This window comes from Phyllobates terribilis, unplaced genomic scaffold, assembly GCF_046119375.1.
Source record: "Phyllobates terribilis strain yellow unplaced genomic scaffold, ASM4611937v1 Scaffold_5__5_contigs__length_657084704, whole genome shotgun sequence".
Lineage (NCBI taxonomy): Eukaryota > Metazoa > Chordata > Amphibia > Anura > Dendrobatidae > Phyllobates > Phyllobates terribilis.
This window is the reverse complement of record NW_027362765.1, coordinates 162,364,677-162,391,516: the sequence shown is the minus strand read 5'-3', so window position 1 is coordinate 162,391,516 and position 26,840 is coordinate 162,364,677. Positions and strand designations below refer to the sequence as shown.

The following is a 26,840-nucleotide window of genomic DNA, read 5'->3' as shown; positions in this document are numbered from 1 at the left end:
TGCGTCACCGATAAGGCGCAACAGGGGCGGAGCAAGATACGCGTACACGTCATTCACGTCTGCAGCTGCAGCTGTTTACTACAGCACGTGTCACGCGGCCGCTCACGTTGCTGCCGGCGGCCCCAGCATAGTGACTGTCCGCTTTCTGTGAGTATCCGCCATTTTAACAGGGGCTATAAAAAAGTGTCGTCCTCAGCTCATATTGTTTCATCTTGAGGCTGTGGCCGATATCTATCTGTACCAGTCGCTGCACATCTCCCGATTTCTGTGAATCGGGACCCTGTGGAGGATATGAGCTGTTAGACATGAGAACCACTTAGCCGGCATCTTTGTGAGAATGTCTGGCTGTGAGCGGCAGCGACAAGATGGCGGAGCGCTCTGCCTTCAACTAGTGTTTCCTCAGCTCCGCTTTTACGCAATGACGTAATGTGGCCCCGCCCATCTCTGGCTTCCTGACCGTAGAGCCCGTGTGTGAGGCGGCTGTGCTGTATTGGCTGCCTATATACGGAGGCTGATGACTTCTGCCTACTGTGTAGGACACCTAACTGGCCCTCGCACTGCTCTGGATAGAAAAAAAAAAAAAAGGCTTTTTGAACAATGGGAAGGGGGGGGGGAGGGGTGTTGTCCACTACTAGGACAACCCCCTTCTTAAACTTTTTTTTTGTTCTACTATTTTATTCTCCTAAGGCTGTGTGCCCACTATGCATTTTTCAAGCGTTTTTTGCCACGGAATTTCCATAGCAAAAACACTTGGTAAGGCTGTGTGCCCACGATGCGTTTTTTAAGCGTTTCCGCTGCAGAAACGCTTAAAAAACGCATGGTAGACGGTCTGCCATGTTCCCCAATGATAATCCACATGTGCTGTGCACATGCTGCGGAAATTTCCGCTGCGGATTATCATTGCGGAAAAAAACGCAGCACTACCAATTATTTTGCGGAAGCGCTGCGTTTTCACCGCCATTGACTTGCATTAGACCGCATGGATTACGCATCACTGTATATGTAGATGCGGAATACATGCGTTTCAATGTACGGATGGTACCCGGGTGTGGAGGAGAGGAGACTCTCATCCAGACCCGGGTACCATAGAACTGTAAAAAAAAAAAGAATAAAATAAAGATTATATTTACCTTCTGATGGCCCCCGCTCTCCTTGTCTTCACTTGCCGGCAGCTAGCGATGGACTGAAGGACCTGCGCTGACGTCATAGTCATGTGACGGGTCACGCAACGCTGACTTCGGCAGGTCCTTCAGTGTACCGCTGCCGGCAAGGGAGAATGGAGGGAATCGACTCCGGGGGCCATAGGAAGGTAAGTATATATATTTATTTTTTACAATTCTTTTCGGTCACAGTATATAAATCCATGCCGGTTGCATGGATTTATATAGTGTGACCAAGTTGTCAAGCACTTACCAAGTGATTGTAAAATCACTTGGAAAGCGCTTGTCAACCCGCATGCGGAAATGCATGTGAAGAACGCTTCACATCCGCTTGTCCCTGGCAGGAAAAACGCATGTACAATCCGCATGTACAATCCGCATGCGGAAATGTCAGTGGGTAACCGCTCCATTTCCGCATGTCCCTGGCAGGAAAACGCATGTACAATCCGCATGTACAATCCGCATGCGTTTTTTTCTGCCAGGGAGATGCAGAAACGCTCAGGAAAAAATCCGGAGCATTTCTGCATCGTGGGCACATAGCCTTATACGTGCCCCATGGTCCCCAATGATAATCCGCATTTGCTGTGCACATGCGGAAATTTCCGCTGCGGATTATCGTTGTGGAAAAATCCGCAGCATGTCCATTACTTTTGCAGAAGCGCGGCGTAATTGTCGCTATTGACTTGCATTGAAACACTTGATATCCGCATGACTACATGTGCACATGCGGATATTATGCGATTCAATGTGTGGATGGTACCCGGGTCTGGAGAAGAGGAGACTCTCATCCAGACCTAAGTACCATAGTACCTGTTAAAAAAAAGAATAAAATAAAGATTATACTTACCTTCCGATGTCCCCCGGTCTCCATAGCGATGCGTGTGGTGTGTTGGGGGCGGCTCGCGGTGGTGTGAGGACCTGACATGACGTCATTGAGTCATGTGACTGGTCACGCGACCGCTGATGTCGGCGGTCGCGTGGCCTGTCACATGTCTCAATGACGTCATCGCAGGTCCTTTTACACAACCACGAGACACCGGGGAGACCGGATGCATCAGAGAAGGAGAACGGGGGACATCGGAAGGTAAGTATAATGTTTATTTTTTATTTTTCACCATTCTTATTCTTTTTTTTTAACTATTATTTGGTCACACGGTATAAATCCATGCCGGTTGCATGGATTTATATTGTGTGACCAAGTTGTCAAGCACTTTCCAAGTGATGCTAAAATCACTTGGAAATGCGCTTGATAACCCACATACAGAAATGCATGTGAAGAACGCTTGACAAACGCTTCTACCTGGCAGGAAAAACGCATGTAAAATCCGCATGCGTTTTTCCTGCCAGGGAGAAGCGTAAAAATATGCATCATTTCTGCATCGTGGGCACATAGCCTTAGGTGATGTGCCCACGATTCAGAAATGCTCCGGATTTTTTCCTGAGCGTTTCTGCATCTCCCTGGCAGAAAAAAACGCATGTGGATTGTACATGCGGATTGTACATGCGTTTTCCTGCCAGGGACATGCCGATGTGAAGCTTTCTTCACTTGCATTTCCGCATGCGGGTTGTCAAGCGCTTTCCAGGCGATTTTAGCATCACTTGGTAAGTGCTTGACAACTTGGTCACACAATATAAATCCATGCAACATGGATTTATATAGTGTGACCGAAAGAATGGTAAAAAAAATAAATGTTATACTTGCCTTCTGATGGCCCCCGGAGTCATTGTCTGTGCTTGCCGGCAGCTGGCGGTGGACTCAAGGACCTGCCGACAACAGCGGTCGCGTGACCCGTCACATGACTAAATAACGTCACCGCAGGTCCTTGAGTCCACCGCGAGCTGCCGGCAAGCACAGACAAGGACTCCGGGGGCCATCAGAAGGTAAATATAATATTTATTTTTTATTTTATTCTTTTTTATACAGGTACTATGGTACCCGGGTCTGGAGGAGAGTCTTCTCTTCTCCAAACCCGGGTACCATCCGCACATTGAAACGCATGGAATGCGCATCTACAGATGCAGTAATGCAGATGTCATGTGGTCCAATGCAAGTCAATGGCGGCGAAAACGCCGCACTTCCACAAAATAATTGGTAGTGCTGCGTATTTTTCCACAGTGATAATCCGCAGCGGAAATTTCCGCAGCATGTGCACAGCACATGCGGATTATCATTGGGGAACATGGCAGACCTTCTACCAAGCGCTTTTTAAGCGTTTCTGCAGCGGAATTGGCGATGCGGAAACGCTTAAAAAACGCATAGTGGGCACACAGCCTTAGGGGACGTGAACCTGCGACCATCCCTATTTAAATACAGCAATACCATGTATAGCAAAAATCAGTCTCCTATGAACGCCAGTTACAGGTTGGCTGTCACAGGAGTACCTTTGACAGGCACAGTGGTCTTTAGCAGACCCCTGGCTGTCATGGCAACCCATCAGAACCCAGTAGTGAACGCAGCGTGCGTCTGCTCACAGAGCAAGAAGACCCTTTAAGGCCAGTGGCCATCAAAACACATCTGCCGGCCCAAGCACTGTGGTCCCCAGGAATCTGACTGGGGACTGGATAAAAGGTCATTGCAGGTCGCAAATGTCCCTCAGGCCTGCGGTTCCCCCACCCCTGCTGTATGCCATGGCGAAAAGAGGTTCATAAATACATTAGCTCCAATATTGAATATTGCTGGAAGTGTAAGGTACTTGCACCTTTTTAAAAAAAAGCTAACTGTTAACATTTACAGCCATAGTAGAGTTCATGTAGTCGCTGACGGAGTGTATAGCATTGCTTAATGTGCAGACGGCTTGTGGTCTAGTCACTTGCTGTTGCCATGATAGTGATTCTGTGGGGGGTGTTTGTTTTTTTTTGCTCAGGAGCCGGCACCTGCCTGTACCAGCAGCAACTGGAGCTAGTGTTGATCAATGAAATGTAAAGGGTTTGTCCAGAACTTTTATATTGATAACTTTCATTAGGAAATTGGTTGTGGCATCCTCACTAGTGATGAGCGAACGTGGTCGTCGATGCTCGGTGCTCCTCGAGTATTTCTGGGATACTCGGGGGGAGCTCGGGTCCCCACCACATGATTTGTGCTTTGTAGAGAGCCAATTAACATGCAGGGATTGCTTGCCACTTACTGTCATGCTGTAGCCATGTTGGTTGTGGCATTACAGTGATTGGCTGGCTGCATAGCCTCATCAGATCCATATAAGACCTGGTGATCCCATGCTCGTCCGTGTACCGGGGAAACAGGCAGAGTAGGGAGAGGTGCTGCTGAGTGAGGGACAGAACTGGTAGTTGTTTTAGTGAGGTATTCCACAGCTATATTTACCGTATATATACACATCTAAACGAACAGTCCTTCTGAGGACTAATCCAGCTGCATATATTCAGTGGTGATAGCAGGCTGGGTTTGTGGCAGAGTAAACAGCACAATAGGGTCCATTATAAGTTCTGTCTGCTGTTGTTACAGATATCCATAGCCCTATATATCGGGGCTATTTTTTTTTTTGCTTTTAATCCTGATTTGCTTAACTCCTTTCTGACATTGTCAGTAATAGTACCTCCCTGTGCCTAGTGGACCAGGTATGGAATGGAAGAGAAAGAGAAGCGCGTTATGTGAAGAACCAAATGGGCAAATGGAGGAATAAAATCGGCCAAGAGGCCACTCACCTATTGGAGTTGTGCACCCCTGCACAACCCCGGTGATTGTCAACGGTGGAGGGAAGCAGCAGGTCTCACCGCATGGTGCCGGTCGGTGGGCACTCCACGTGCCGTGTGCTGCGGACCGCTGGTTGTGCTCACCGCTTCCGAGTTCCTGGTCGCGGACCACGTGATCGGCCGCAGACCACGTGTCTCGGGAGAAGAGGCGCGTCTCCACAGGTCCGCTTCCGGGTTCCTGGTCGTGGACCACGTGATCGGCCGCAGCCCACATGTCTCGGGAAGAGAGGCGCGTCTCCGCAGGTCCTGTGGTTTAGGATGGAAGCGGCCGGTCCTCAAAAAAGTTAAAGAAGGAGGGGAAAGGAGTGCACAGGAAGGGTATTGATATTATGTGCAAAGCTGCTCCTGCCGCTGACCATCAAGAGAGGGACTGGAAAATGTAAATAAAAGGCAAGGCGGTCTGTGGAGCGCCGAAAGGGAATACTAGCAGGGACAGATTTAGGGCTAAAAACTATTTAATAAGCCCTTTCCACAACGCGTTTCGATAGTGACCTATCTTCATCAGGTGGTACAAGGGTATAGACACAAGATAAAACATATATGGACAAGGCTTCACAGTGATTGGTTAGTATACTGATTAATTATACAAAGATTGACTCAAACAGTAATCAATTAAGCCACGGTTAAAAACAACCCTTCATGTGCCGGTGTAGACGCGCCTCCATAAGATGCACATGTACAACCTTCGCATGATAATCAAAAAACAAGAAAGACATATAATAAGGTATAGAATATAGCAATACATGTTGATGGACAAAAATAAAAAATGTTAGTTAAAAAATTGCCCACAAGGATAAATGGACAATGTTGGAAAGTGCATTACCAATATGAGATATACAACCCCAATATAAAAACACACACAAGAGTCTCTGTGTTTTAACACATTGCGGATGCAAAATCAATCTGAGGGGAGGAAAAATACAAACCCTAAGAGCTGATTACATTTTCAAGAGCCAGATTCAGACCTTCAGGGGCTAATGTGCCCAATTTGAAAATCCAAAAACTCTCCTTAGTAATCAAACTCGCTAATCGGTCTGAAACAGTATTGGGTACGTGGTCAATGATAATGAGCCTCATATCTCCTGGGTCTTTTTGATGGACAATGCTGAAGTGTTTCGATACGCTATGTAATTGATAACCTATCCGAATGTTGTGTCTGTTTATTTAGACGTGCGTGCATAGTTTGTATCGTGCGGCCCACGTACTGGAGGTTACATGTACACTCCAGTAAGTAGATCACATGTGTTGATTGACAATTCACATTATGTTTGATAAACATTATGTTTTTCATCAGATACCACAGGAAAAAAATTTTTTATCAAACACAATGTGAATTGTCAATCAACACATGTGATGTGGGCAATTTTTTAACTAACATATTTTTTTATCAACATGTATTGCTATATTCTATACCTTTATTATATGTATTTCTTGTTTTTGATTATCATGCGAAGGTTGTACATGTGCATCTTATGGAGGCGCGTTTACACCGGCACATGAAGGGCTGTTTTTAACCGTGGCTTAATTGATTTCTGTTTGAGTCAATCTTTGTATAATTATAATTAATCAGTATACTAACCAATCACTGTGAAGCCTTGTCTATATATGTTTTATCTTGTGTCTATAGCCTTGTACCACCTGATGAAGATAGGTCACTATCGAAACGCGTTGTGGAAAGGGCTTATTAAATTGTTTTTAGCCCTAAATCTGTCCCTCCTAGTATTCCCTTTCAGCGCTCCACAGACCGCCTTGCCTTTTATTTACATATTGGACCAGGTATGTACTATTACACACAATGTGATGGTGCCTGCACAGAAGCTGTGCGGGGATATAACCGCCGGGTGTCAGCTGATTCTCACAGCTGACACCTGGTGCTATATGCCAGGAGCGGTGCCGCACCGCTCCCGGCACATTAACCTCCAAAATGCTGCGATCGAAGTCTATCGCATCATTCCGGGAGCAAGGGGAGGTAAGCGCGAGCCTCATACCTTGTCCCCGGTGTCCCGTGCTGTCTGTGCCAGGTCCCAGTAGTTGCCATGGTGACCCGATGACTACATCTGGGTCACCAGGCATCAGCAAGTTAGTTAGATTGTGCTCAGTGCACTTTCTAAGTAACGTGTGCAGGGGCTGACAGGCTGTAAAGCACAGGGATGCTGCTTCATCTCTATACTATGAAAGTGATCAGCCTGCAAAAAAATGAAAGTCCCATAGTGGGACACAGTATAAAAGTGATAAAGTCAAAGTGGAGAAAAAAAAAATAGTAAAAATATCTTTAAAAAAATGAAAAAAAAATAAATATGTACTGTACCCATAAATATTATTATGAAAAAAAAAAGTAGACATATTTGGTATCGCCACGCCCGGAACGACCTTGCCTATAAAACTATCCCACTGGTTAACCCCTTTAGTGAATACGGTAAAAAAAAAAAACACGATGCTTTATCATTATACCGCCAAACAAAAAATGGAATAAAACCCGATCAAAAAGACGAATGTAAAAAATGGTAACGCTGAAAACGTCATCTTGTCCCATAAAAACAAGTCTCCATACAGCTCCATCAGTCGAAATATAAGTTGTAGCTCTCAGAATAAAGCGATACAAAAAAAAAAAATTTCTTTAAAAGTTTTTGTGTAAAACCGCCAAAACATAAAAAAAGATACAAATGCGGTACCGCCATAAACATAGTGAACCGAAGAATAAAGCTGCCTTATCAATTTTACCACATGTGGAGCGGCATAAAAAAAACAAAAAAACAATTCCTGAATTGTTGGTTTTTGTTTATTCTGCATCCCAAAAATCAGAATAGAAAGCGATCAAAAAATGTCACGTGCCCGAAAATGGTACCAATAACGTCAACTTGTCCCGCAAAAAACAAGTCCTTACATGACTGTCGGCCAAAATATGGAAAAATTATTGCAAAAACTAGTCTTAGTGTGTTACAGCTGCCAAACATAAACCCAATTTTAATCTGGTATCGCAGTAATCGCACCGACCCAAAGTAGTCTAATCACTTATACCGCACGAGGAACGGCGTAAAAAATAAATGTTAGGGCTGTGCTGGGGGTTAGGTCTTTTTCAGGAGTAAAGGAAGAAAAAAATGACGATATGGCGACTAGTGTTGAGCGCAAGTGCTCACTACTTGAGTATGCACCGAGTATCGCAGGTGCTCGAGTGACATGCTCGAGTCTCCCACCCCATATGTGTCACGGCCAAAAAAACTTGCGGGGATTGCCTGCCATGCACGAGCTATCCCTGCATGTTTTTTTGGGGATGTCTAACAACCGGGACACATGCGGGGCAGGGACTTGAGCACCCATGATACATGGTGCATACCTGAGTACCCGATGCAAACTCAAATACCGAGCACTTGCGCTCAAGACTAGTGTTGAGCGAACATGCTCGACACTGCTCGGTACTCGCCCGAGCATCACGCTACTCGGGATGTTCGGTGAGCACCGAGCATTTCCGGGTTACTCGGGCGGAAGCTCGGGTCTCCGCCCTGCATGTTTGGCGCTCTTTACAGAGCCAATGAACATGCAGGGATTGCCAGCCAGTCACTGTAATGCTGCAGCCATGTTGGTTGTGGGCATTACAGTGATTGGCTGGCCGCACAGCGTCACCTCGAGTATTTAAAACCGGGCGCCGCCATCTTGGACACAGTCGCTCCGGATTAGACAGTGTAGGGACAGCGCTGCTGATTTAGGGAGAGATATAAACTGCGAAATAGTTAGTGTAGGGTCTGTAAAGGCTGCCAGAACAAACAGTCCTTTTCAGGACTAATATCCATCCCAGATACCAGGCAGGCAGGCTGTATAGGAGACACAGTGGTTATACCAGCAAACGCTGCATTACAGTCCTGTGTGCTCCTGTTGCTGAAATTGCTGGACTTAGCACCAGGTGTCGGGGGCCAGGAAAAATCCTTTTTTTTTTTTCATCTAAATCCTCCTTTTTTTTCCTCCTTCACACTGTACAAATACCCGTCTTATTAACCTTTTGGTGTGTGTGTCCCCCCCCCCCCCCCCCCAAAAAAAAAAGCGTGTCTCCAATTTTTCAGACACAAATATAACTGTTGAAAATAGTCTGGTGTAGGCTAGAGAAACAAAAGTGTGGTTTTGCACTTCCACAGTTCAAACCTCTGTATTATCCATTTTGGGCCATTTGTATCTAAAAAAAAAAACAGTTTGAGTGTGTCGCTCACTGTTCAGCCGCAAATCTATATATTTAAAAAAGTGTGGTATACCCCAGTAAACAATAACTGTGGTTTTGCCATCCCACGGTAAAAAATCTCTATTATTCAGCTTTTGGTAGTTTTTTCCGTAAAGAAAAACAGTAGTGTCTCCTGACTGTTGTGACACAAAAATATATCTGTTGAAAATAGTCTTGTGTAAGCCCGACATCCCAGTGTGGTTTCGCAGTTCCACGGGTCAAATCGCTGTACTATCCAGTTTTGGGCCTTTGGTATCTAAAAAAAACACAGTTTGAGTGTGTCGCTCACTGTTCAGCCGCAAATATCTCTATTTAAAAAATTGTGGTATACCCCAGTAAACAATAACTGTGGTTTTCCTCTTCCACGGTTCTAATCTACTCTTTATTACCCTTTTTCCATTGATAGTGCAAGTGTAAGCTATTTTACTTCATTTACAATGGGCAAGGCGCGTGGCAAGGGACGTGGAAGTGGACGTTCTGGTGATGGTTCGTGCAGAGGACGGGGCCAAGGTGAAAATGTGCCACAACCAACAGCCACATCTTCTCGCTCCCACTTCTTGACCAAATTACTAGGGAAGCACAGAACAACACCAGTATTGAGAACTGATCAGTGTGAACAGGTTATTAATTGGATAGCAGATAATACTTCCAGTTACCTGGGCACCACCACCTCCGGTCTGTCTTCCACACGGTCAACTCTTAGTAGCCGTGAGTCTCGACCGCATACTCCTCCTCACCCTGATGCTCCTTCCTCCCACCATGCCGAGTGTCGTCAGACAGCAACTGATCCCACAGTTGGACACTCTGAAGAGCTGTTCACTGGTCCATTTCCATATTTGGGCCCCTCGCCTGATACGCTTGAAGTGGTGGAAGAGGAGATCCCATGTTGCGATGTCCAAATATTTGAACAGCCACGGTCACAGGAAGTCGACGTTGGCAATCTGTCACAAGAGGTGGACGATGACGAGACACAATTGCCAGTAAGTGAGGAGGAGGATCGTGGTGCGCAAGTGGAAGAGGAGGAGGTGGTGGATGATCTAGTAACTGACCCAACGTGGAAGGAGGACATGCACAGTGAGGCCAGCAGCACACAGGGGGAGGGAGGCAGAGTACCCCAACAGGCAGGAAGAAGCAGTGTGGTGGCCGCAGACCGAAGGCAGGCAACCGTTCCCCGTAACACCAACACGAGGGACATTGCCAGTACAAGCGGTAGGTCTTCCAGAGTCTGGAATTTTTTTAAAGACTCTGCTGATAACCCCAAAAAGGCCATATGTTCCACCTGCCATGCCAGCATCAGCAGGGGTGACAAAACTACCAGCCTGACCACCACCAGCATGATCAGGCACATGGCAGCAAAGCACCCGACTTTGTGGGGCGAAACCCAGGGTCCACGACCAGTGTCAGCGGGTGTCACCACTGCTTCTTCCACTGTTGTGCGTGTAATAGAACCCCCTGTTGTGTGTGCAAGGCAATCCCCTGTCCATACTGCATGTAAAGATGCCCCCTCCTCTCAGTCTTCACTTGTTATGGCAGTTTCTCAAGAAACAGCATCAACGTCCACGTCCCACCGCAGCGTTCAATTGTCCATATCCCAGACCTTTGAACGAAAGCGGAAATTCGCAGCTAACGCCCCACAGGCCATAGTCCTAAATTCGCACATTTCACGACTGCTTGCGTTGGAAATGCTGCCTTTTAGGCTGGTGGAGATGGAATCCTTCCGCAATCTTATGGCGGTGGCCGTCCCTCGGTACTCGGTCCCCAGCCGACACTATTTTGCCCGGTGTGCCATCCCCGCACTACACAAGCACGTGTCCCAAAGCATCTGCCGTGCCCTCAACAACGCAGTTACTGGGAGAGTCCACCTGACAACGGACACGTGGACAAGTGCTTGTGGCCAGGAACGGTACATCTCTCTGACGGCACACTGGGTAAACCTAGTGGAAGCCGGGACCCAATCAGACCTTGGGACGGAACACATCCTCCCCACACCGAGGATTGCGGGCCCTATGTCAGTCAGAGTTGCCCCCACAGTGTACAGTTCCTGCGCATCCTCCTCCTCCTCCTCCTCCTCATGTTCAGCCTCCATCTCAGATATCACCACATCAGTTACAAGCTGAAAGCATTGCAGTACTGCCTCCGCCAAGCGGCAACAGGCTGTGCTGAAACTCATAAGCTTAGGTGATAAACCTCACACTGCTTGTGAGTTTTGGACAGCTGTGAAAGAGCAGGCAGATCTGTGGCTGAAACCGCTGAACCTACATCCCGGCATGGTCGTGTGTGACAATGGCCGTAACCTGGTGGCGGCTCTGAGGCGAGGTGAGATCACACACGTACCATGCCTGGCTCATGTGCTTAACCTCGTGGTTCAGCGGTTTCTTAAATCGTACCCCGAGTTGCCAGATCTGCTCGTGAAAGTACGCCGCCTGTCAGCTCATTTTCGCAAGTCAGCTACAGCTTCCGCCGCCCTTGCTGTGTTGCAGCAGCGTTTGCAGCTTCCGGCACACCGACTGGTGTGTGATGTCCCCACACGTTGGAACTCTACCCTCCACAGGTTGCAAAGGATTTGTGAGCAGAAGAGAGCAGTTGTGGAGTACCAGCTGCAACAAGGCTGTCGATATTCAGGTCAGACTCCACACATAAGACCTCAGGAGTGGACCTGGATGTCTGACATATGTACCATCCTGACAAACTTTGAGGAGGCCACCAAGATGGTGAGTGGCGATGACGCCATCATTAGTGTCAGCATCCCACTTGTCTGTCTTTTGCAACGCTCTCTGCAGAGAATTAAAGAGGAGGCATTGCAGCCAGAGTATGACGAGATGGATCAAGAAGCCGTAGCGGGCGATTACACACAGCCCAGCCTCATCTCATCCCAACGTGCATTGGGGGACAATGAGGGAGAGGAGGAGGAGGAGGAAGAACAGGAGCTGCTATCATGCGTTGTAGACGGTAGTACCTGTGCAAGTGTCATACCGTCGGTTCAGCGTGGGTGGCCTGAGGACAGGGGGGAGGAGGAGGAGAGCATGGTCAGTCGTTATCTTGGTGAGGGCACGGAAATCTTGCCCGTTACCAGTCTGGCACCCATGGCTGACTTTATGTTACGCTGCCTTAACCGTGACCCTCGCGTTGTCAAAATGTTGGGTGACGGTCATTACTGGTTGGTGACACTTGTAGACCCCCGCTACAAGGAGAACTTTCACTCTCTTATTCCTGAGGTGGAGAGGTCTACGAAAATGGGGCAGTACCAGAAGGCCCTTGCTGCAGAACTCTTAAAAAAATTCCCATCTGAACACGCTAGCGGCAGAGGTCACAGTTCGTTGCCCAACCAAGGCGTACTGGCGAGAGAGATGCAACTCCAATCCAACAGAGGCCGGGGAACGCTGTCAACGTTCTGGGACAGTTTTCTGACACCCGCCCAGCTTACAGGCCCTGAGGCGCGGGGTACTCTCACAAGGAGTGGAAAGTTTCAAAAGATGGTGAGGAAGTACCTTGCCGACCGTACCAGCGTCCTCCGTGATTCCTCTGTGCCTTTTAATTATTGGGTATCCAAGCTGGACACTTGGAATGAACTCGCTCTGTACGCCTTGGAGGTCCTGGCCTGCCCTGCCGCTAGCGTGTTATCGGAGCGTGTTTTTAGTGCCGCTGGGGGAATTATAACTGATAAGCGCACTCGCCTGTGAACTGACAATGCTGACAAGCTGACCCTTATCAAAATGAACAAGGGCTGGATTGGGCCAGACTTCTCATCACCACCAAATGACAGCAGAGTAACATAAAGTCAAATCCACTGTGTTATTTCGGGAGGTGTATTCACATGCACCGCTTCACACCCACACATGGGTATACGCTTCCTCGTTTCGGCTGTTTTATCTTTTTCTCCTTATCCTCAGCCTCCACCACCACTATACCACCAGGGTGCCAGCATTGCAAGTTCCTCCGTCCTTATTTTTGGCAGCTTTTGCTTGCAAGGCATGAGCAAATACTATGGGACACCCACTCCCCAATAATGGGACTTATGTTTGTAATATGCTGTACTGCATGGCTCTTGTAAGGGGCATTGCAAGTTGCTCCGTTCTAATTTTTGGCAGCTTTTGCTTGGAAAGCATAAGCAAATACTATGGGAGACCCACTCCCCAATAATGGGACTTATGTTTGTAATATGCTGTACTGCATGTGACGCGCCCCCTGGGCCGTGTGTACACGTGTGTGGGATACCCGGTGCCGGGTCTCTGGGGTCTGTAGTCTCCGTGGCGGTGACCCGGTCCCGTGGCTCAGGCTGGTCAAACCAGTGGCAGTCTTTCTTAGGTTTTGAGGTTAATTGTCCGACTGCGCCACCCGTGGATTGCGGTCAGGGAGTACCACCGCTGCGAGGCAGACCGCTGAGGCTGGTGTTGTGTGCGCAGCAGAGAATGGGATAACTCCCCACGGGAGGAGTATAGCCTCAGGGCAGTGAGTGTGGATGATGGGGGTGATGGTGCACGAGCGCAGCAGGAACGACTCAGAGTCTTTGCAGTGCAGTTCAGGATCTTTACTGATGATTATAAGGTAGACCCTCCCGGGAGTACTGGCTAGCATAAGAGGCCTGGTCAGTCTGTGAGCAACCAGGAGTTCCCCTGGCCAGGTGGAGTTGTAGGCCTCCCCGTCTGTCTGCACTCTTCCTGGCTACCTTGCTGTAAGTGGATAGAAGTAGCCCACGTCCCTGAGTGTACCGTGTAGTGCTCACCCGTATGGCTGGTGACTTGGGGCCTTCTGTTAGCCTCCGCTCCACGACGGCGGTGCTGGTCCCTTGCTTGTGACTGAGCCTCCGGGCTTCTATGGCCAGAGGACCTGAAATCCCCTGCCGGCTGGTTTCTGCTGCTGGATATATAAGTCCTCACAGCCTCGGACTCCTGTGTCCGGTTCCTATTGTCTTCTGCCAGGGCGAGCTCTGCTCAGCTTCCAGCCCCTGGTCTTTAGCTCCTAGCTCCTACAGAGCTCCTTGCTGTTACTTTCCCTTGCTCTCACTCTGTTCTCTGACTCACTCAACCCCGCCCAGATCCAGTTTATAAGGGCAGAATTCTCCCCTCCCAGGACTGGGGCTGGAGGATGTTGCATGTTTAAGGGATCCTGACCAGGAAACCTCCCACTTGCTCTCCGACGTAATATCTCTGTTACTGTGGTGACCAGACCCCTGGGGTGCCACACATGGCTCTTGTAAGGGGCATTGCAGTTCCTCATAATTTTTGGAAAGCCTTCCATTCACTGCTTAGGCCAACAGTGCACAGGAGACCCAGTTGCTATAAATGGAAAAAAAGGTTTAGTTAACGCCCTCTGACCTCCATGTCATTTCCATGGGGCATTGGAGTGCCTCAAAATTTTTGGTAGACATTGCACTCACTGTATGCCCTATAACTGTGTAGCCGAACCGCTCCTTTTGTTACAGAAACATATCCTACAAGACATATCTGGTTGACTGGCCTGATATTGATGTGAATGGTCCCTGTTCCTCCTGCTCTTTCTCCTTTGCCACTACCTCATCCATCATTTATCACCTGAAGCTTTGTTTTAACGGGAGTCATAGAACTTGGATAGTAGCAGGAAAACATCCAGTAATCCTCGGAGGAGGTAGGATATGCGCCAAAACGCTGACCACCTCAGGCCTAGCCGCTACTACATACATGCGCTTGCATTACAACAAAACAAAGCAGATGCTAACTTCTATCATCCTCATCATGCTCCTCACCTTGGCACTCTCAACTCCCCTGATGGAGAAGCCAGGGCCCACCGGAGGAGTCTGATAGTCCGGTGGGCTCGGCCAATGCTGCCCTAAAGCAGGCCAGGCTAAGAAAAGTGTGGGAAAGGTTACCGGGACAAATAGGGTTGGCTGGGGACCGAGTATGGACACCCGGCCACCCCCTGGAGGCTGGGGAGCAAGCAGGGACACCCGGCCACCAGGCGGCTGGGGACGGAGTATGGATACCAGGCCGCCGACACAGCCATGGCGTGGTGGCCAGATTCCGCCTCCACATGCCTAAAAGGCCCAATTTAAAGTGCAAGCAAGCAAGCAGTATGGTATTGCAGCCTGGGGGTGGGTGGGTGGCAGGCTGCATACTTGCGCTTGCATTGCAAGGAATGGGAGAGGTACAATTGAACACTGCCCTGGGACAAGGACTTGAATGGGGATAGTTGCAAGTCTGCAACGACAGGTGCAAGGTGGGAGGCATCTTCGCATGTACCATGAACAGGGGTTTGGCATGCACACACTACAGCGGAATAGGCTCTCCTTCCCACTAAAGGCACTGGGGAGGGCACAGGTAATGTTTTGGTATACGCGCTTAATCTTATGTATAAGGCACACCAGGACAAATAGGGGCGGCTGGGGACTGAGTATGGATACCTCGCTGCCGAAGCAGCCATGAGGTAGTGGCCAGCTTCGGCCTCCTCCAAACTAAAAGGCCCCATTTCAAGTGCAAGCTAGCAGTATGGAATTGCAGTCTGGGGGTGGGTGGGTGGGTGGCAGGCTGCACACTTACACTTGCATTAAAAGAAAACATAGCAGATGCTAACTTCTGTCATCATCATCATGCTCCTCACCTTGGCACTCTCAGCTCCACCGATGGAGAAGTCAGGGCTCACCGGAGGAGTCTGGTTCTCTGGTGGGCTCGTCCAATGCTGCCTAAAGCAGGCCGGGCTAAGAAAAGTGTGTGGGGGCATGTTCCAAGGAGAAATAGGGGCGGCTGGAGACTGTTTATGGACACCCGGCTGCCCCCAGGCGGCTGGGGACCGTGTGTGGACACCCGGCCGCGGGGCGGCTGGGGACTGAGTATGGACACCCGGCCGCCAGGCGGCTGGGGACTGAGTATGGATTCCAGGCCGCCAACACAGCCATGACGTGGTGGCCAGATTCCGCCTCCACATGCCTAAAAGGCCCAATTTCAAGTTCAAGCAAGCAAGCAGTATGGTATTGCAGCCTGGGGGTGGGTGGGTGGCAGGCTGCATACTTGCGCTTGTATTGCAAGGAATGGGAGAGGTACAATTGAACACTGCCCTGGGTCTAGAACTTGCATGGGGATAGTTGCAAGTCTACATCTTCTGATGCGGCAAGGATCACTTATGATGGGCACACTTTTAGACAGTGACCTGGGAGTCAGAGATGCTTCCAGGGGTCTTCCCCATGCTGTTCCCATGTCTTTTCAGCACTTTATGCATGTGTCACACAGCACATGGCCAGATAAGGTTGTAAAATGTTAAAATGACATTTCCCGGTGAATGCATTTGTCATAGTTGAAAGCAATACAAAAGTGCAAAAACGCATAAAAAATGCTACTTGTGAACATAGCCGAAGGTGTGGAGGAGTATTTTTGTTTTTGGTCATTTATTTTAACTTCTACACAAGTCTTTTCCCTGGAAAGGATGTTCCTTAACATATTTCACAGGAAAAAAGTTTCACTTTCGTTTTTGAACGTTTTATTGTGAGCCCGTAAAAGTGGCTTAATACCTCTGATCACGTTGTTGACAGCAGTGACCTGGGGGTCAGAAATGCTTCCTGGGGCGATCCCCATGCTGTCCCCATGTCATTTGAGCACTGTCACTATCGTTTTGGGCACTTGTTAGGCTTTTAAAAGACTGCCGGGGGTGCCACCGCAAAAATGCTCGAGTCTCCCATAGACTAACATTGGGCTCGTTGCTCGGGTCGAGCACCCGAGTATCACGGCGAGCTCGGCCCGAGCTTCGAGCACCCGAGCATTTTAGTGCTCGCTCACCACTACTCAAGACTAATGACAACTTATTCAATATGATGACCTAATGCTATCAAATTCTGTGTCGTGCCTCTGGGTTCAAAATGTTCACTATACCCCTTGATGAAATCCTTGAGGTGTCTAGTTTCCAAAATGGGGTCACTTGTGGGGGGGTTTCCATTATTTAGTAGCACCAGGGGCTCTCCAAACGCGACATGGCGTCTACTCTCGATTCCAGCCAATTTTGCGTTAAAAAATTCACACAGTGCTCCTTCCCTTCTGAACTCTGCCGTGCGCCCAAACAGTGTATTTTCCCCACATATGGGGTATCGGTGTACTCAGGCAAAATTGCACAACAGTTTTTCGGGTCCATTTTCTCCTCTAAGGCTGTGTGCCCACGTAGCGTTTTTCAAGCGTATATGCTGCGGAATTTCCGCAGCGTAAACGCTTGAAAAACGCATGTAGATCCGCACCCCATGGTCCCCAATGGCATTCCGCAATGTCAATGCCCATGCTGCGGATTTTTCCGCAGCGTATATGCTGCAGTCAAAAATCCGCAGCATGTTCATTAATTTTGCGGAAGCGCTGCGGAATCAATGTGCGGATGGTACCCAAGTCTGGAGGAGAGGAGACTCTCATCCAGACCTGGGTACCAAAGAACCTGTAAAAAAAAGAATAAAATAAAGTTTATACTTATCTTCTGATGTTTTCCCTCCGTCGCGCTGTTGTCTGAAGGACCTGCCACGTCATTGAGTCATGTGACCCACCACATGACTCAATGACGTCACCGCAGGTCCTGCACACAACAGCGTGAGCCGCTCAAGACTCCGGACGGGGCAGAGAATGCATCAGAAGGTGAGTATAAAGTTTATTTTTTTATTTTTTACCATTCTGAACAAGTTGTCAAGCACTTTTCCAAGTGATGCTTGGAGAAGTGCTTGATAACCCGCATGCGGAAATGCATGCAAAGACGCCTCACAAACGCTTCTACCTGGCGGGAAAACCGCATGTAATATCCGCATGCGATTTTCCCGCCAGGGAGAAGCGTAAAAAATATGCTTCAGGTCCGCAACGTGGGCACATAGCCTTAGGCTATGTGCCCACGATGCAGAAATGAAGCAGAAAATTTCTGCAGCATTTCTGCATCTCCCTGGCAGAAAAAACGCATGCAGATTGTGCATGCGTTTTTCCTGCAGAATACATGCGGATTCACATGCGTTTCCGCATGCAGATTGACATGCGCTTTCCAGGCGATAGCATCACTTGGAAAGTGCTTGACAACTAGGTCACACTATATAAATCCATGCAAACAGCATGGATTTATATAGTGTGAACCGTAAAAATGAAAAATAAAGCTATACTCACCCGAGGCCCCGGCGTGGCTGCAGCGCTCGTTCCTGTCTGGTTCCTGGATGCCGGCATATCGCGAGACAGAGCGGTGAAGGGCCTGCGGTCACATGACTGTGACGTCACCGCAGGTCCTCAAGCGATGCCGGCATTCAGAGAAAAGCCTTCGGAAAGGTGAGTATAAACTTTATTTGTTATTTTATTCTTTTTTTTTACAGGTACAATGGTACCCAGGTCTGGATGAGAGTCTCCTCTCCTCCAGAACTGGGTACCATCTGCACATAGAGACGCATAGAAGCCGCTTGTACAAATGTACAGTCGCGTTTTCTATGCGTTTCAATGCAAGTCAATGGCGGGAGTTCCGCTGCGCTTCCGCAAAATTAAATGACATGCTGCGGATTTTTGTACGCAGCATAAACGCTGCGGAAAAATCCGCAGCATGTGCATAGAACATGCGGAATCCCCTTGGGGACCATGGGGTGCGGATTACCTAGCGTTTAACAAGCGTTTACGCTGCGGAAATTCCGCAGCATAAACGCTTGCAAAACGCTACGTGGGCACTCAGCCTTACCCTTGCGAAAATAAAAAAAAAATTGGGTCTAAAGTAACATTTTTGTGAAAAAAGTTAATGTTCATTTTTTTTTTCTTCCACATTCCAAAAATTCCTGTGGAGCACCAGAAGGGTTAATAAACTTCTTGAATGTGGTTTTGAGCACCTTGAGAGGTACAGTTTTTAGAATGGTGTCACTTTTGGGTATTTTCTGTCATAAAGGCCCCTCAGTCACTTCAAATGTGATGTGGTCCCTAAAAAAAAAAAAAAAAAGTTTTGTAAATTTTGCAGGAAAAACGAGAAATCGTTGGTCAACTTTTAACCCTTAACTTCCTAACCCCCAAAAAATATTTTGGTTCCAAAATTGTGCTGATGTAAAGTAGACATGTGGCAAATGTTAGTTAGTAACTATTTTGTGTGACATATCTTTCTGATTTTAAGGGCATGAAAATTCGAATTTTGAAAATTGCGCAATTTTCGCCAAATTTCCGTGTTTTTTTTTTCCACAAATAAACGCAAGTCATATCGAAGAAATTTTGCCACTATCATGAAGTACAATATATCATGAAAAAACAATCTCAGAATCGGGGGGGATGGATCTGTTGACGCGTTCCAGAATTATTACCTCATGAAGTGAGTGGTGAGCATACAGATGAATATGTAAGCAGAGCACCAGATATAGGCCGCCCCGAAGCACGCGCATATCATTATCTCCAAACTGAAAGTAAAGATTACACAAGAACCACAGGGCGGATTTAATCAACCAAGGTATCATTTTAATCAGTGTAACGACGCCCACCTGACAGTGTATGTAGTTTACAGAGCACAATCCTGCTGACAGGTGCACTTTAAATGGAGTGTAATATTTGGCCTGCTACAAAGTCACAACTACTGCAGTAATATGGGATCACGTGTGATGGAAAAGTTTCTCTGCGTCCACAATACAGCAATATGAATAAAATTTAAAAAATCTGCCTGTATTCTGCTAACAAGCAAATGGAGCAATAAAATGGAGTACTGTATTGCTTTTTAACCCCATTACCACCAAAGGTGGTTTGCATGTTAATGACAGGCCAATTTTTACAATTCTGACCACTGTGACTTTATGAGGTAATAACTCTGGAACGCTTCAATGGATCCCACTGATTCTGAAATTATTTTTTGTGACATATTGTACTTCATGATAGTGTTACAATTTCTTCGATATGACTTGTTTATTTGTGAAAAAATCGGAAACTTGGCGAATTTCATAATTTTCAAAACCGTGGCCAGGGACAATACGTCTTGCTGACAGCACACTGGGCTAATATAGTGGAAGCTGCCACGGAACACGTCCTCCTGACACTGAGGATTGTGGCTCCTGGGTCAATCAGGTTTGCCCCCACATTCTATAGCTCCTGCACCTCCTCAGCCTCCATCTCTGAAATGACCACATCAGTTAGAAGCTGGAAGTACTGCTTTGGCCAAGTGGCAACAGGCACTGCTGAAGCTAATATGCTTAGGGGGCAAACTGCACACCTCTGAAGAGTTGTTGACAGCTGTAACAGAGCAGGCAGATCTGTGACTGTCACCACTGAACCTACAGCCAGGCATGGTCGTTTGTGACAATGGCCGGAACCTGGTAGTGGCTCTGAAGCTAGGCAACCTTACACACTTACTATGCCTGGTCAGCCCATGTGCTTAACCTAGTGGTTTAGCGGTTTCTCAACCTACCCGGACCTGCCTGAGCTGCTTCTCAAAGTATGCCGCGTTTCTGCCCATTTTAGAAGGTTATCTACAGTTTCCGCCGCCCTCACCGTGCTTCAGCAGCTTCCAGCTTACCAACTGGTGTACGCTGTCACCATGTGTTAGAACTCAACCTTGCAGTTGAGTACCAGCTTTAACACACCCGTCGGCGTTCAGGTCAGCCTCTGCACATAAGAGCGGAGTGGACATGGATGTCAGACATCTGTGTCGTCCTCCAAGATGGTGAGCAGCGATGACGCCATAATTGGCGTCACCATCCCGCTTCTGTCTTCTGAAACGCTCGCTGCTCGCAATTAAAGAGGAGGCATTGCATACGCAGCATGATGGAGTAAGGAACCATACAAGGTGATGCCACACAGCCCAGCCTCATCTCATCCCAACGTGGATTGGGTGCTCATGAGGAACAGGAGCTGGTTTCCTGCGCTACAGACAGTACTACCCACAACACATTCATACCGTCTGTTCAGCGTGGATGGCCTGAGGAAAGGGAGGATGAGGAGGAGAGCATGGACAGTTGTCCTCTTGGTCAGGACAGGGATGACTTGGCTGGTGGCTGTCTGGCTCACATGGTTGACTTTATGTTCCTCTGCCTTTCCCGTGACCCTTCGCTTTGTACACTTTTTGGCCTAGAGTAATTACTGGTTGGTCACACTTCTAGACCCATGCTACAAGGAGAACTTTCTATCTCTTTCCTGTGGCGGAGAGGTCTAGTAAAATGTTGCAGTACCAGAAGGCCCTTGTTGTGGTATTAAAATAAATTCCCATCTGAAAACGCTGGTGGCAGAGGTCAGTTCCTTGGACAACCAAGGAGTACAGGTGAGACCCAAATATGATGCAGCAGGGGAACACTGTCAAAGGTGTGGGACAGTTTTCACAGGCCCTGATACACGGGGTACTCTGACAAGGAGGGAAAAGTTCTGGAAGCTGCTGAAGGAGTACCTTGTCGACAGTACCAACTTCCTCCGTGATTCCTCTGTGCCTTATAATTAGGTTTTCAAGTTGGACATGTGGCAAGAACTGGCTCTCTATGCCTTGGAGGTCCTGGCCTGCCCTGCCGCTAGCGTTTTGTCAGAGCGGGTTTTTAGTGCCGCCAGGGGAATTATAACTGATAGGCGCATCCGCCTGTCAACTGAAAAGGCTGGCAGGCTGACTCTTATAAAAATGAACAAGGGCTGGATTGGGCCAGACTTTTCAACACCACAAAGTGATGGCAGCGGAACAAAGTAATATCCAGTTGTTTTTTTAGGGGGTCTATTCCCATGCACCTCTTCACACCCAGACATGGATATACGCTTCCGGTCTTTTTTTTTTTTTTTTTGAGGCCTGCCTCTAATATTCTAAATGTTCTGTTCATGTATATCCCCCACCCAGGGGTAAATGTTTTTCAGCCCATGTGAAGTGCATGGGCATTACCAGTATAAGAGACCCATTCCTTAACAATGGTAACAATTTTTTAAATCTGGCCCTCTGTGTCTTCAAAGGTGTATTGGGTATTTTTTCCAAATTTTGGGCAGGCCTTGCAGTTACTGCATACGCAATAACAGTACTGGGAACCTGCTCCTTAATAATGGGAACAACAAAGCCAGCTGATGGCCCTCTAACAATAGTGAGGGCCAACTGCTGGCCCTATATATAGGCTTTGAGACTTTGAGTCCCTCCTTCATAAATGAAACAAGATGTGTCTAATAATGTCTTGCATACCACATGGCCAGATAAGGTAGTAAAATGTTAAAATTACATTTACCAGTGAAGGTATTTTTCATCGTTGAAAGCAATGCAAAAACGTAGGCCAAGGTGAGGATGTTCCTTAACATTTTTTCCCAGGAAAATCCATTTTGGTTTTGTTTTTTTTAGGTTATATTGTGAGTCTGTAAAAGTGGCGTAATACTCTGACCGCATTGTTCACAGCAGTGACTTGGGAGTCAGATGCTTCCAAGGGTCTTCCCCATGTTCCAATTTCATTTGCGCACTGTTCCCATCAATTAGGTCAATTTTTAGGCCCCCTGCTGACCACCGGGGGGCCACAGAAAAAATACTTGAGTTTCCCATTGACCTACATTGAACTTGTTGCTCGGACCGATCATTTTAGTGCTCGCTCATCACTAATCCTCACCCATCCAAATCAATAGGTGATGTGCCCTACCTGGCCACAACCACTGGTCCATTTATGGAGCTTTTCAGCTCTGCACAGCTGATGGGTGGGGTTGCCACAACCTCACTGATCAGATATAAATCAGGTCATCAATATAAGTCCCGGACAATCCTTTTAACTATTTAAATGCCACTGTCTGGCCTAAAGCCCCCGTCTCACATAGCGATATCGCTAGCGAGATCGCTGCTGTGTCACGGTTTTGGTGACGCAACAGCGACCTCACCAGCGATGTCGCTATGTGTGACACTTTGCAGCGATCAGGCCCCTGCTGTGAGGTCGCTGATCGCTGAAAAGTGTCCTGGACCATTTTTTGGTCGTTGGCCTCCCGCTGGTCAGCACACATCGATGTGTGTGATCAGCGGGACCAGCGATCAGGCTGGTAACCATGATAAACATCGGGTTACTAAGGGCACACGCGCACTTAGTAACCCGCTGTTTACCATGGATACCACTCTGCTACGGTGCGCGGGAGGTTACCGTTCACCTTAGCAGAGTCGTATCCATGATAAACATCGGGTTACTAAGTGCGCGTATGCCCCTAGTAACCCGATGTTTATCATGGATACGACTCTGCTAAGGTGAACGGTAACCTCCAGCGCACCGTAGCAGAGTGGTATCCATGGTAAACATCGGGTTACTAGGGGCAATGCTCGCCCTTAGTAACCCGCTGTTTACCATGGTTAAGAGCCTGCTCCCTGCTTCAGCAGCAGGCTGGTAACCGGGAGCAGGACATCGTGGAAAGATTTTTTCCACGATATCGCTGATCGCTGGTGAGCCTGCCTGTTTGACAGCTCACCAGCGATGTATTAGCGACGCAGCAACGATCCCTGACAGGTCGTATCGTTGTCGGGATCGCTGCTGCATCGCTTAGTGTGACGGGGCCTTTAGGCTACAGGTCTGCAGTCACTTTGTGACTTGTGATTCCTGCTGTGCTGTGAGGATTCTCCACTGCTGGGGGCAGGTGGTTATTCTCCTGGCTACACTCCCAGGTAGAAATATCTGGCCTCGCTCACTACACTTAAATTGAGCAAGGCTACGCATATCTAGTCGGCACATGACCGTATGTATGCAAACCCCCTATTTGTGGTCATGCGCCCGCCTCTCCCAGCATTGGAAAACCATCATAGCTCAGGATACAGATGTCTGCAGACTTGTACCCCAAGGCCGGGCAGCCCCTTTCACTGGGCTGCTTGACTGTCTTGTGACCTGCTGGGAATAGCAGTGCCAACATGGCAGGAATGACACCTCAGGTGAAGGGATATCAGTGTTTTTTATTCACCTTAGTGATTTAGCAGGGATTGTACAGTAGTGCACATCCCCTTTAACTTAAATCAGTTGTTACAGACCGCTTACATTGTTACATTACATTGTTACTAGTCACTTCATTAAATATAACCGACACAACTGGTTAATGTATGTGGTAAATAATGCATGAAACCAGCGCATCTGTCTGACAGTAACATTTGTATTCCTCCTGCTTTCCTTCCAGGCTAGTATTGCTGAAGATGACATACTGAAGGTCAGCGGAAGCAGTCAGCTTTTGAAGTTGATGTTTGGAAGCAGAAGAAAATGGGCAAACGTAAGGACCTGAGTGACTTTGACAAGGGCCAAATTGTAATGGCTAGACGACTGGGTCACAGTATCTCAAAGACAGCAGAACTTGTGGGATGTTCCCGGTTTGCAGTGGTTAGTACTTACCAAAAATGGATGAAGGAAGGACAACCAGTGAACCGACGAAAAGGTCATGGGCGCCCAAGGCTCATTGATGTGCATGGGGAGCAAATGCTAGCTGATCTTGTGCAGTCCAACAGTGGGGCTACTGTTGCCCAAATTGCTGAAAAAATGAACGCTGGCTTTGATAAAAAGGTGTCTGAGCACACAGTACATCGCAGCTTGCTGCGTATGGGACTATGAGGCTGTATGTGCAGGTAACAGAGGTCCAGAATGATTTTCAATTGAGTTTTGTTACTTTTGGGAAGTCGACATCTGGCCACAAACAGCTACAGCTCAGTGCTGTACAGTGTAATAATCAGTGCTTTGAAGTGTGGAGAGTGACTCCTTAGTGTAGGTTGATGTATTGCAGATTGTGGCTGAATGCAAGCGACAAGTCCTGGTTTTATTGTATACAACTCTCATTTAAATGAAAAAAAAAAACTTTTTGTAACTGAAAAAAAAGGGAGAAATGGAGAGGTTGGTCCTAAATAATGGTCTCAGTGAGTTTATTCATTAAAGGCCTTGTTGAACGCTACAAAAATAAAAATTAATACATTTCCATGTTTTTGCATCAGTGTGTCTTTTGTTTTGTGTTTTTAATAAAAAAAGTTATCTACATCTTAGGTCTGATTCATTGTTTGGGTTTTGTTTTTTTTGAGGGGGGATGCCAAATTGACAGTCACAATTAGGGTACACACGGTCAGGAGCCGCAGCATTCTACATTACCAGCAAAGTGGATGGGGTTTTCTCCGTAAACTGACCAGCGGTACGGGTTTATGAGTCGCAGCATGTTAATTTAGTTTGCAGAAACGCTCAGTCTCTGCTGTGAAATTTGACCATAGACTTTAATTGAATGTGGTAAATCCGCAATCACAAACTAAACGTGTTTTAAAGTGTGATTACGCACCTTACTGCGCATGCCTACTCATTTAAATAAAAGTTGTGACACATCAACTTCCTGTGTCATGTAATTCCTGAAGTGGGGTCAGTGTCATTTAATCTCCTCCCCTCCTTGACTCTAAATACTTAATTTTTTTATTTTAATTACATTGGGGCTCCCCTATCTCTATTAACCAGATGCCCTTGTCCACTGTTAAAAAAAAAAATATCTATATATATATATTTCTCACCTGTCCACCAAGTACTGTCCCACGACGAGTTCAGCATCACACCACCATCCAGCTTGACATCCAGAAGACTGCTGATCTTCACGCTGCTGCTGACCCGAGATGTCCCCGCTGGTCACGTGACTCAGTTCTCACAATCATGTAATTAACTTTTTATGTGGTATAATAAATAAAAAAAATAGATTTATATTAAAATCTTTAGTGAATTAGCAAAGGTAGATTCAATTCATAGATCTGTGATATTGAGAGTACAGTGGGTCAAGGTAACCAGATGTAGGGCGTCTAAGGGATCCAGAGCCAGAGGGCACCTGTAGGAAATATAAATTTTTATTAGTTATCATTGGTCATGCAAGATGGCTTGATTTTTTTGGGGGGGGGGTCTAGTTATACCTGGTATTGAAAAGAATACTGGTAAATTTTCACATATTTGGTTCAGAGGTGTTTTTTCACAGCGTCCACCTAGGTATTGGGAAGGCTGAAGTCAAGAATATTTAACCCATTACTTGCCAAATTAGCAATTTTCATTTTTTGTTTTTTGGACCTAATTAGAAAATCTTAGTTGCTAGAAGCAAAAAAATAGGCGTCCTAAAAAAAGACATTGGTAGATAATGGGTTAACAAGGAACTAGTATGTTCTATATTAATATGCTATTGGTTAGATATGATTACCTGGTAAGTTGGTTTGGATGATCAATATTCGTGATCCAGATGAGATGAGGTTGATGTAGGACTTCGAAAGGTAATGTCTTGTAGGGGCGTTATAGGTGGACCAGGATGTGGTATATAACCCAAAGGTTAGTGCCCTGTGGGAACTAAGGGAGGTAGTTAACACTAGATTAATGCACTATTGTGATTAAACAAGGATAGATAAATCAAGTATCCCAAGTGAACCCCGATAAAATGTAAAAAATAGAGGAATAGTATCCTGTAGAAACTAGAAAAGGGTTATTAGTACAGTGCTGGCCAAAAGTATTGGCACACCTGCAATTCTGTCAGATAATACTCAGTTTCTTCCTGAAAATGATTGCAATCACAAATTCTTTGGTATTATTCTCTTCATTTAATTTGTCTTCAATGAAAAAAAACACAAAAAGAATTGTCCTAAAGCCAAATTGGATATAATTCCACACCAAACCTAAAAAAGGGGGTGGACAAAAGTATTGGCACCCTTTGAAAAATCATGTGATACTTCTCTAATTCGTGTAATTAACAGCACCTGTAACTTACCTGTGGCACCTAACTGGTGTTGGCAATAACTAAATCACACTTGCAGCCAGTTAACATGGATTAAAGTTGACTCAACCTCTGTCCTGTGTCCTTGTGTGTACCACATTGAGCATGTAGAAAAGAAAGAAGACCAAAGAACTGTCTGAGGACTTGAGAAACCAAATTGTGAGGAAGCATGAGCAATCT

The 26,840-nt window shown here is 47.1% G+C and overlaps 1 long non-coding RNA gene across 1 annotated transcript; it reads left to right on the top strand.

Annotated features, from left to right (window-relative positions):
* LOC141270987 (uncharacterized) lies at positions 1 to 24,919 on the top strand. Its single transcript, XR_012321791.1, has 2 exons — positions 1 to 147; positions 24,078 to 24,919. It is a non-coding gene; the product is annotated as an uncharacterized lncRNA (long non-coding RNA).
* The last annotated feature ends 1,921 nt before the right edge of the window (positions 24,920 to 26,840 follow it).